This window comes from Nelumbo nucifera, chromosome 6 (assembly GCF_055504915.1).
Source record: "Nelumbo nucifera cultivar China Antique chromosome 6, China Antique-T2T, whole genome shotgun sequence".
NCBI lineage: Eukaryota > Viridiplantae > Streptophyta > Magnoliopsida > Proteales > Nelumbonaceae > Nelumbo > Nelumbo nucifera.
In genome coordinates, this window is record NC_142654.1 from 33,203,296 (window position 1) to 33,215,890 (window position 12,595).

The 12,595-nt window shown below is 34.3% G+C and overlaps 1 long non-coding RNA gene across 1 annotated transcript; it reads right to left on the reverse strand.

Annotated features, from left to right (window-relative positions):
• Positions 1-5,759: 5,759 nt before the first annotated feature.
• LOC104606416 (uncharacterized) lies at positions 5,760-12,111 on the reverse strand. Its single transcript, XR_736768.3, has 3 exons — positions 11,809-12,111; positions 8,808-8,857; positions 5,760-5,939 (listed from the first exon to the last, which is right to left on the reverse strand). It is a non-coding gene; the product is annotated as an uncharacterized LOC104606416 (long non-coding RNA).
• Positions 12,112-12,595: the final 484 nt, after the last annotated feature.

Sequence of the window (12,595 nt, forward strand, 5' to 3'; positions counted from 1 at the left end):
AGACTCTTAGAGATAATTAATGAAGTACAAATAGCTTTTGCAAGCTTTTCTCCAAGGATGAAACCTCTTTTAAGTTTAGATTCTCTTCACTCAAGATTCCTCTATTGCTTATTGCTCTCAGTGAACTTTTTTACTGACCCCTTGTCCATTAGTCGGTTATTGGCCAGGGTTAGTGTGACACCAAACTTGGCTGTCACAGGTTGTCTACTACTTCATGGGTAGTTAAATACTCAATGACACTATCACAGATAGTCGACTACTACATTGTGGGCAGTTGACTATAAGATATGATCAGCTTTTGAAAACTTTAACGGGTGACACCTACAAACAGAAAATCGATTCCTTAGGTTTTCACACTTGGAAATTTCTCATTTTAGCTCAGATAAAGTATGGAGAAAACATAGCCACTTATAACTTATTTAACCATTAGTCTTTAAGGTCTTGTAATGTTGAGGCCAATCACAGTTAAACCCAATGTTGTGCATTCTACAAATGACTACCTCAAGAAAGTGCCTAGTGGTATAGAGTAAAAAGTTGTCATGGTAGCACCGCTTCTTTCTTTCTTTTCTTGGAGAGTATTTTCACCATTTGAATTAGTTGTTCCTTTGTGCCAAAGATTACCATTTGCTTCACTAATAAGTCTCTTAAATTCAATTAAGGATTTACTGCAACTATACACTTAGCTTTTCTCCTTGTTAGTACTCTCAATAAGTTTGTTATCATCAAAACATATAGGATCAACACCAATATCCATCTAAACTGTCAGGCAATCCAAATATTTGTTGTAACCCTTTCGTTCAGCCCCCGTCCATCCTAGCTTGTCCAACAGGTTAGTCAAAACTTAATCTTCTGATTCTAAATGAAACAATAATGGTTTGTAGTATAGAGGTAACATCAAAGCCGTTATTGTTTTTATATTAAAGAGATCGTTATGGCTATCCATCTTGCCCAGTGCAAAACACTCCAACGGCTCAAGTTAAACTACAAATCCAAACCCAATTAGCTTTCATCAAGGAAGGTTTTGTAGTACCATTCAAATGTTGAACCTTTTTTAGTAAAATCAAGTGTTGGATCCATGTATGACATAGACAAATCGAAGAGATGTCCTTTGTACAATACCCATCAAAACTAGTTCTCTTCAAGGTCATAGATCGATGCTAGAGATTTGATGAAAGGAGAATTGCCATCATTTCCAGTTTTCCACTATTTAGCAACACCATTGTTTTTATGGATAAGATTGATCGCTAATTCAAATATACCATGAACTGCCCAAAACTCCATATATACAGAGAAATAAGCACAACAATTATCCAAGCCTTTTTCTCAAAGGAGGTTCTTTGGACAACTGTTTGTACCTGATTCTGTCGTCAACAAAGGGGAAAGCCCAAAATAACAATAGTACTAACGTTGCATGTGGAAATTTTTGTAATATTTATACTTATTTATTTGGTAAATTGTGGATTAGTACCTTGTGATTTGGGGATGATCTCATTTTAGTATTTGAATTGAAAAGTACCACTTTATCCAGCACTAGTAAATATGAACAATCAATTGATTATTACAATGCTCACTGCTGCAAGTTTCCGAAAGGAGCATGTACAAGAACTCTAGGAAGACTTAGGAAGTTCACACCATAAGGAGGAGGAGGAGGAGGAGGAAGAAGAAGAAGAAGACGAAGAAGAAGAAGAAGAGAGGGGAATAGAGAGAATATTAGTGGAGAGAGGAAGTGGAATGGTAGTGAGTTTGGGACTCTGTTCATCACTGCTTTGATTCAGTCTCAAGGAAGAAAATGATGAATAATGTGTGAAAACAGTCTCTATTTAATTATATGTGAAGGATAATTATGAAATTTTGAAATGTTTCAAATTGTATGTGACAGTACATGCATCAAATAATTGATGGAATGCTAACAGCTGAACTAAAGTGGCACATTCTCAAAGTTCAGTACTGCATTATTAAAGAGTGGTTTATTTAACTATGAGACCATTGATTGATCCATTTGACTCAAATGATCTAATACTTATCCACCACCCAAATGAAAGGGTTGTTTATTTTTCAAACTGGTTTTGAATACAGGTTTTATATTATTAAAAGTATTCGATATAGATTTAAGCAACGGGGACCCGTGTGATGCATGGATTTTGTTAATCAAAGATTGAAACAACCCAGACTTATAAACAAATCAAAACAATCAAAAGAACGGTCCAATCAACTTGAAAAAAATAAATATTATTTTATTATTATTATTAGTAATTACTATAAATTAATAATAGTTAAATGCAAAATTAATTAAAAGAAATTAATAACAATTATTAATATGATTATTAGTATTATAATTATTACTATTATTATTAAACATTTATTCTCTCTCAAATAGCTGATAAAAACATTTATAGCTTTTCCAAAAGTTATTAAACAATTTAAATTAATTTATGGCATTGGATTGTTGTTGGATTTTCTGAAAATTAATTTATTCTAATTTAATAGTATATTCAAAAAATTAAAATTTAATTTATGAAAGTAAATGAATGTTCTAAAAATAATAATTTTCCAAAATTATTAAATAAATTAATTTTCATAATTAAATCTCTGAAATTATTTTGTGAAAATTAAACATTGCAATAAAAGTATAACAATTAAATCGTCATAATTAAATATCTGATTTTTTTCCAAAAGCAATTTAAAAATTAGTTAATAATTACAGTAATAAAATGATATGAAAAATAATTTAACAAATATTGTTAGTTTAAGTAATCAAACTAATGGGTATGGGTCGGAATATTGTTAGTGTAAGTAATTAAATAATTTAATTATAACTTAACTAATGTAAATAATTAAATTAATGTTTCACACGGTATGGGTCAGAATATGCAAAAAACCGCACAGGTATGTGTTGGAATATGTAATAACCAAAAGGTGCACCAATGGGTGAATGGGATACGATGGCCACGTAAAATGACTATCTAATGCCAATCTCTCTATGTGATGATCTCTACTACTGTATTCACCGTTGTCAACCCACCAAGATCATGTAGAGGCCACCTTTTCTGAAGGCCATTGAATAAATTCATTGTTTCATTGCTAAGAATTGAATGGGAAAACATAGGAGAACCTATTGTCCCCATGCATCCACAATGAGATCCTTCATCCAATCAAGCATCCAATTGAATTTAATCTTTCTTTACCTTATTCTCTGTCTATAAAACACCAACAGTTACACCCCGAGAGGGACAATATTTTCTTTATGTTCCCTTCATTAATATCTCATCTATTCTGATTACAGGATCAAATTTTGAATTTGAAAGATAGAAGATTTCTAATGAATATAATTTTAAGCTTTAATAACCTACCATTATATATAATGGGAATGTAGCTTAAATGATAGAGCGCTTAAATTGATACCCCGCATCTCCATTTTCTCTTTTTCATTTGTATGTATGTTATCAATATCAGCTTGAGAAAGAGTTTCTTCTTTCTCTTTTGTTTTTTATTTTTTTATCTTTTTTTTTTTTGTATTGGCTGATGATAGATTTTCCATACAGTAGAATGCTGCTCACTTAGCATACAAGAGGTGCGGGGATCAATGCTAACCTTTACCTACATTTCTTCCAAGAAACTGAGCTTTTTACAAGCTATTTGAGCTCAGTTCTTGTAAAAAGTTTGATCCAATTCGGTTAAAACCGAGCTTCAAGCCAAACTTGAATCAAATATGCATGTAGGCTCATTTGCTCATCCAGCCAAGCTCGAGCCTAATGAAGTTCAGCACATGAGCCTAATTGAACTTATATTATATGTACAATTTTTAATTATATAAATAATTTTATATATAATTTTTTATTTTTATATGTATATTTTTTTACTTTTTATATGAAACTTGGCTCTTATCGAGCTCTAAGTGAATTTAAGTTCATGTCTCTAGCTCGAATCTAGATCAAGCCCAAACTCAAGCTTAATACTTTTCTACTGAGCTAAACTTGAATAGCCAGGTATTTGGCTCGATTTAGCTCGAATGAACCCCTACTTTTTAGCAGGGGTGCTCCTGAACCGGGGTTTTTTTCAAACTAAACCGGTCCTTTAACTGGTTCAGTTCTTCTGTTTTTGACTTTTTATATTTACAATATATACTACAAATAAATATATAATATATTTATAATATATATTGTAGTATTTACAATATATACTACAAATAAATATCATCTATTATAAATATATATATATAGGCCGGTTCGATTTACCACCACTGGGTTGTTCGATTTGGCTTCACCAGTTTAATTCGGTTTTTTGTTTTTTATGAGCACCCCTAGTTCTGGGAACCACCATTGAAAACTTGAAACTAGTGGATTACATTATTTTTACAATCTTTTATTTTTTATTTTTTATATTTTGTAAGAAAACATTCCATTAACCACAAAGAAGAGCTACAAAATCTTTTCTAATCTTTAAAGATAATTAAAGAGGTGCAGCATCAAACACTTAAAGATTTTCCTTCAAACCAAACCCACCTTATTTGCTTCTCTCTGAGGCACCAAAGGAACCTAACTGACTTGCCTGCACACAAGTGGTTATTATCTTTGCAAATATAATGGATGTTTTGCTGCCAGGAGTTTTCATCACCATTAATACTGGAAATTAAGTGACTACTGTCTGATTCAAATAAAATATTATCCAGGTTGAATCTCACTGCAAATAAATTAACAACTTCGAGTAAAACTTTGCTTTAGCCAAAAGAGGGGAAGAAGCACAACATAAACTGCAACCAGTTCCCCAACGCAGACCTTCAAAATTTCTAATCAGAAAACCAACTGCTGCATGATCAGAATTCAAAAGGCTAGCAATGATATTAATTTTCCAAAAGCCAACTACCTGCAACTTCCACCATAAATGGGGCCTTAGCTTCTGGATCAGTGACCTTTCAACAGTTACTAATCTCAAAATTTTCAAAATAAAATTCATTTCTTTCTTTCCAAATAATCCACAATATAATCGAAATATTAGCCATGATTTCTTAGCCAGGTTTGTTTTTCGTAGAGATAATAGCATGCTATTAAACCAGTTGCCAATATAGCTGAAGGAACTACCTTTCTCTAAGCTTTCTCTTATTGAAATTCCATTCACACCACCTCCAAATCAGTTTCCAAGAATTGTCATTAAGCAGGGATCCAGATATGTTTTCTTGCTTACCAATGATGTTTTTAGCAACAAAGTATGCAGGCTTGACAAAAACACATTCCCATTTTCATTGATAGAACAGAAGATTTTGGTTGTGTTTGGTATCATTGCCGTGCAAGTTTTGTATTGGTTAATACAAATTTTTGAGAAATCCTGTTATCACATTGATGGTTGGGCGAAGGCGGTTTAAGTTGCTCTAAAGTGGCAATCTATTGGAGCCGCCGAGTTAGCTTTAATAAGGCGGCGGTTATGACCGTCGGCTTAGGTCCGAGACCGCCACCTTAGCTTTCTATCAAATTCCCTAACGTCCTTAGGTGGTGGTCCGAACCGCCGGCTTAGGTGCTAAATGACCGCCGGCTTAGGAGTGTTTGCGGCTAAACCAGCATTTCCATGACCGCCGGCTTAGATTTTTTTTTCATTTTTATTTTTACCAAGTTGGTAGCTAAGCCGGCGAACATGACCGCCGGGATAAACCTATTTTTTTTCAAAAAAAATCATATACCCACTTAATTGCAGGATTTTTGTGGTACTTGAATTGTTTATTAATTTAGCAGTTTCATACCTATTTAATAAAACAAAACCATTTGATAAAAATCAATTTAAAATGAGATCTATTAATTCAAAGATTATATATTAAAATATCCAAAAGACATTGTTCAAATACAATATCCAATTGACATATAAATAGTACAAGAACTTAAAGAAAAATCAAATTCTCTAATAATGCAGTACATCTTCCAATGCAAATCCACTTAACATATTGGTTGAACCTGCAAATCAAAACATATAAATATTAGAATTATGTTCAAATATTTTAACTATAAAGATAGGACTAGTAACTAAAATTTACATGGGCTGAATTTTAAGCAATTAATTGGAATATCAATAGTAGTTCAAAATTCAGTTGGTGCGAGTTCTTTACCTACTTACAAATCTTCAAACCACATGTAATGTAAGAAGGGCAAACAACATCAAAGGTGAGCGGATTCAGCCCTCACAAAACTGTGCTCACACCATTCTCACAGCCCTTTTCAACCATGCATTAGGAAATCTTCAAACCACGTGTAAAATATAAGGCTTTGCACTCCAAGTTGAGCCATATATACACATGCTTATTTGTCTTGTCAATACATCTTTGATTTATTATATGCACTTTAGAGAGCCCAACTCATTAGGGTAATGATTATTATATGAAGGTGGATTTCAAATTCCGCTTTTTCAGCAATGTGGAATTTGGAATTTGGAAGCATATGGAAGAAAAGCCTTGCAAATTCTGTATTTTACTAGAATTCAAATTCTTTCCAAGAATAGAGTTGTAGCCTAATTTCAAATCTACTCCCACAATCCAAATTCAGCCTAAATGAAATACAATATTGCAGAAACTTAAGGCAATAGATGGATATTTTAATCAAGCCCAACCAAACAAATTTATTATGCCTTATCTCTCTCAGAATCTTCAATTTTGAGTACAGTTCCTGCATGAAGACAAATTGTATGACAGTTCCTTAAATATAATTATCATCAAAGTATTTTTCAGGATTAAAGATCGATTGGAGATTCATGTTTCAAATGAATAATTTAAATTTCCTAATTCCACAACCTCTGCTACAAAGCCTAGAGAATGAAAAAGTTTAGTTTTATGCTCAAACAAAATAGAGATACTTTCCCTCAAGGTTGTATCATGCTCTAAGCTTTATGCTCAAACATTGTAAATACCTATAAGCAAATAGCTCTATCTGACCTCTACAAAGAACAAGATTACGTGTATGATTAGTTAATGCTCATCACAATATATAGAATATGCAAACTTAGGAGTCTGATACCCTAAACAATTAACTAATTCAATTAATTAAAGAGATTGTATTACTTATTTGGGTTATTATTTGAAATCACTCTTCACTTTTCCATCTTTCTCTTGGGTTTACCCTAACTTTTGGACACCTCCAATGAGATAGTAACCCTATGTCAAACTTTTGCCATTAAAAACCACACCTCCAGTGAGATAGTCCTTATACCAAGAGAATTTCAAAAAAGTGAAGGGGAGTTTCACCTAATAACCCTTCTTTTAAGTCATCATCACAAGATTATGGAATTTAGCAAACTACAAAAAAAAAAATGTATTGTGGTTTTGGATTATGGAATTCAGATATGTATAAGATTTAAAGGAATTGGAGAAGAATGCAATACACTAAAATGAGACTGTAAAAGAAAATTGGAAGATTCAAACTAGTTATCACATTGTCCCATCTAGCCCTAGATTACCACATTCATATTGCCCCTATTTACTCCAGCCTTAGCCAAACTGTAAGCCAAAGCATTTGCTGATCCTGGGCTCTACCAAAAACAAGCAGTTCAGGTTAGCAGACACGTTCCTTGTTTCCCTTACCAGAAATCTTAACATCCAAGGTACCTTGCTCAGATGTTAACATTAACATATTATTTCACCATAATCCTTTTGGAAGCAGAGATGGTCCGGATGGGTAATTGACCAATCTCTAGAGAACATGGTGGCAGAGCATTTGAAGTTGCTTTACTGTTGCAACTAATCAGTTCACCTATTGTATGAAGAGACACTAATCCCACTACACACTTGAGTGATGGCCGAGGCTGTTGTCATATGGCATTAGAACACATACATAATTAGTTTTTTTCTTCTAATTCTCAAAGAAATTCAGAATGATTAAGCAGTGGATACATGGTATTGAAAGGTGTTATTCTCTTGTGGGATGTGGTGTAGGTGTAGGTGCAGTGGATACATGAATTTCTCTGAATTTCTCAAAGAAATTCAGAAGTTCATTTCATACATTACAAAAATAAAACATATGTGGGATGTGATGTAGGTGCTATTTTCTTGTTTGGCTCAAAGGTTTCATTCCCAATTATATATGTATAGGAATCAGATAATGGATCTGACCATGATATATATCAATATATGCCACGTCAGTCAGAATGATATGCATGACAAACACACACACATACCCCCCTGTATGTGTGCGGAATGGATCCTATCATGATTGGCCTAGTACCTATAATTGTAGACAAAGTAAATTTCCAAAATGTAAAAAGGAGATCATTGATGGTAATAGAGAAATGGATAAAATAGGTACATCCTTAAACCCATTCTGTAGCTTTCTGTGTAAGCTTGCTCAAATATGAAATAAAACAAGAGAAAGAGAAGATGTTTTAATGAAAGCGTAATGGTTCATATAAGAACCCATTGAAACAAAAACGTTTCATAGGAAATGTAAGGATATGAATTGATTTTAAATTTTTAAAATACCATTTTTTTCTTGGTACATCATATAACTCCTACAGGGTGTGACCATTTTCTCGATACTGTCACATCTGATATTAAGAGCCAAGAGTCTAGTCAGAAACACTTCAATGAATGACCATGTGATACAACTCCATGCGCATGAGAGAATACAAGACAGTAAACAAAAAACTTCAAGTTTCAATGCACTGTCATATGCATGATAAGGACCTTCCAAAACTTTGTGAAATGATTACCTCTTTCTAGCCAAATAAACAAGAAGTTGCCATTCATTTTCAAGCCAATGTAAGAATTATTGCAAAGGTAAGAATTTTCTTAGCTGTAAATAGAAAGATGTTAAGTTGTTAAAGGTGAGATAACATACTCTTCTTCACCAGAAGAGTCAATCGACTCCATGGATGTGTTCTTCTTGGTCTGTAAGAAATATAAAAAGATTAAGAACAATATATTAGAACTTTGATTTTAAGAATGAAACATCTCATATCCTAGTACTTAAGCAGGAATTGAGAACACTGATATTTTAGAAAGTATAAGAAACTTCTTATTTACACTAACTATTCTAAGTAAAAATGTTAGAGCAACAATGCAACCACAAAGAGAGGCCAATTGCTGATTAGGGTTTGCAGAGATCAGTGTCAATGGTGTGACAAGATACTAACAACATTCAGATGGCCAAGTGCTCATCATGTATTATCCATCAAAACAAAGAAAGGGTAAATTACAAACTACCACCCTGTACTTAAGGTTTAGGGGGTGGTGACACTTAGCCATCCAAACTTTGTTTTGCAACAAAGACCTCCTAAACTTCTGGGTTTCAGCACTACCCCTACTCTGTTAACAGAGTTGAACATCTTACAATGTTCCTTCCCCAGAAAGTCGAGCGCTTGACATTGAAGGTGGAGTCATTTAGTTTACTTGCATGCTTTTCTGCACATAATTCAGGTCCAAGTGTAGGACAACTAGTCCCAGATCCATTGAAAACAGAACCTCTCCCATTGATTGGTGAGATTCATTTGTAGGTAAATTGCTACTACCATCCATTTCATTCATTGGGTTTTCTGTTATTGACGCATTCCTTGGAAAGACGTACCATCGCCGCCGGCAGCAACGGGAACCTGACCCACCGCCAGACTAGATTAGATCATCTTGCTTGTTCTTATCTTATTCTATTGCTCTTATCTTATCTTGTTAGTAAGTTATCAGATTAGGATTAGTTTATCTTATTATCAGATTAGGATTAGTTTATCTTATTATCAGATTAGGATTAGCTTATCTTATCCTTAGCAAGATAGAATTGGAAGTCTCCCTATTCAGCAAGGAGACTCCCTAAGATTAGGACTCTTGTAATCTCCTATTTAAGGAGACACCATTATTGAATGAGGATATCGAATATTCAGTCAAGAAAGAGAGTAAAGGAGAGTTAGGTGATCTCTTGAACAAATCACCATTAGGGCGCCTAGATAGGTCCATCAAGAGCAGGGAGGAACAAGGGAAAACAGAGGGTTTTCCCCGTAGACCGACCCGTGACGAGATCCTATTCCCGGGCCCATAACATTCTCACTTCCATTTGTCAATGTTTCTTGTTGCTCATTATGTTCACTATTGGAATCTTTAATTAACTTTTGAGAATCTCCATGTTGCTTCAAACTTGTTCCCGAAGTGTGATTGTCTCTAGGGGATTCAGTATCTAAATCATCACCACCAAACACTTGTAGATTCATAAACATTGTACTAAATGACTAAAAGAAAGAAATACAGAGTTGAACAAAAACTTGCTATGAATTAGTAAAAAAATCTGTTCCCAAGCAATGCAAAGGTCCCCTCTTAGTCTCTCTGCTAAACATATTGGAATGACAATGCGTTCTCCCCAATGTGGCCAAAATATGATTTGCCACCTAAAGAAGGAACCCAATTCATCATTTTTGTAAACAAATTCTCCTAAATAAACTCTTCAGTTCATGCTATATACTTCTGCTCTCCACTACCACCCAAAACAAGGGAAACTAATAGAAACTTTTTCATGATTTGATTGTTGTTTGCAATTTATAGGTCTCATCAGAAATCATCATCTAAATTGTCTATGCCTACAAATGGCATAAACTTTTTTTTATGCGTCTATGTTTACGTACACAAGCATGTGTATATGACTATATGTTCACCAAAAAAAAAGTATTTGCATATGCATATGTTAGCACACATTAAGTAGATTAAATCAAGCAAAAAGCATAAAGCTTAAGTTAAGTTTCACAAATTAAGTTTACTCGTGTGATATTCGAGACAGTTCTAACAAAAAAAAATGAATGACGGAATATGTTTAGGAGATGGCGTTAATTTCCGATGTAAGTGATATTTGCTTCTGTACCTTTAAATGGGGATCTGCAACCTACAACTAATTTGCAAAACAACATAATTATATCAAAAGTGCTCATAACATTGTCAAAAATTAAGTTCACAAGAAACAACACTAAAATTTCAACACCGTCAGAAATCTCATACGCAAAATATGAGCAGGTACAAGAAAAAAACAACATAAACAAAAACTCCATTGACAATAAGCTATGAATTCATAATTCCATTATTTCATCTTGGAGTAATGGATTCATGTTTTCCATCATTTCACCTATTCACCGTCCATTTGATCTCAAATCAGACTAAATTGAAACAAAGATGATTGAAATAAATAAATGCAGATAATGTCATAATTACTAGAGAGGAAAGCACTCAAAGATCAAATAGATTATTTAAAAGGGGGAAATGAACTAGAACCTACAAAACCATTAAAAAAAAGGGCAGTGAGAAACCATAAAAAAATAGAATACTAAGAAAAAGACTCACTTAGAGCTTCTCAATTGATTTCTACGTATAGTATGGGGCAAGGAAGATTTAGGTAATCAATTTTTTCCACAGCCTTAGGCTCATTGCCCTTAGAGGGTGCAGGAGGAAGAGGAACAAAACCTACGTGAAAAGCCATAATTCACTTCTAAAATCAAAGAAAACAGTGAAGAACCATATGAACACGAAGCGCATCGATGGAGAAGGTTTTTTCTACTGGAAACTCCACTTGAACAAATTTAGGGCAACAGAACAGAAGCAGAGGGTTTGTTAAGCTGAATAGGTGGGCAAATTAAGAGGAAGGAGGGCATAGGTTAAGGCAAAACTCTCCTCGTCGGGGTTTTCCATGGCCACAAACAGATACTGATTGAAGAGAAGAAGGCGGGAAGAATGATGCTTTGGGCTTCGAAGGGTTTTTCATTAGGTTACTAACTTGATTACCGAAGGGTTTTTCATCGAAAACCCTTCCCTTATACCCTTCGACCTCCTGCTTTAAAAGTATAAATGTTAAACCAAGAAGGATATGGCATTACCTTCTCTTCTCCTACTCGAACGAATAAGGGTCGATGTTGACTTGGATATCTCCAAATTGAAAGAAATCTTCACCTTCTCAAGTAAAGTTGATGCTGGATTTGGAGTCGCATAACACTTGTAACCCTAGATTTCCTTCTCAATCTCTATTTGAGCAATGATTCAGTGATTCTCCCTCTGCAATATTCTTCTTCGTAAAAAAAACTATTATCTGGTTCTCTGCAAGGAGACCTTCTGTCTCGTCGAACAGGAAGTGGAGAGTGCGCGGGAGAAGTATTTTTGGCTTTCCCGCATCCTTTTGTTAGATCGGTTCAAATCCGGTTTATTTTTAAAAGCATCGTGTCTATTCTCTTAGACCACCGTTCAAATCCGGTTTATTTTTAAACTGCCAGCTTAGGCCATTTTTGTTGTAGTGGTACAGCGAGTCTATGTAAAAGGTAAACGGATGCGTCCACTGGATGCGATATCCTCGTAAACTGATTATTCAATGCCAAGCTCTCTATGTGAAGAGGTCTACTATACTCTCCATTAGCAGATGAAGGGGACTGGTTCAGTGTGCGTTATAGAGAGGAAAACGATGAACAGTAACCTCCAAATCAGCAACCAAGTGGTGATTGGCCAAACTCTCACTCGAGGATTTGTAAATAATGTGGCGAAATATATTGGTCGGTCCATATAAAAGGTGCACCAAGGGGGCCATGGGATGCGATGGCCACGTAAAATGACTATTTAATGCCAACCTCTCTATGTGAAGATCTCTACTACTGTACTCACCGTTGTCAACCCAAC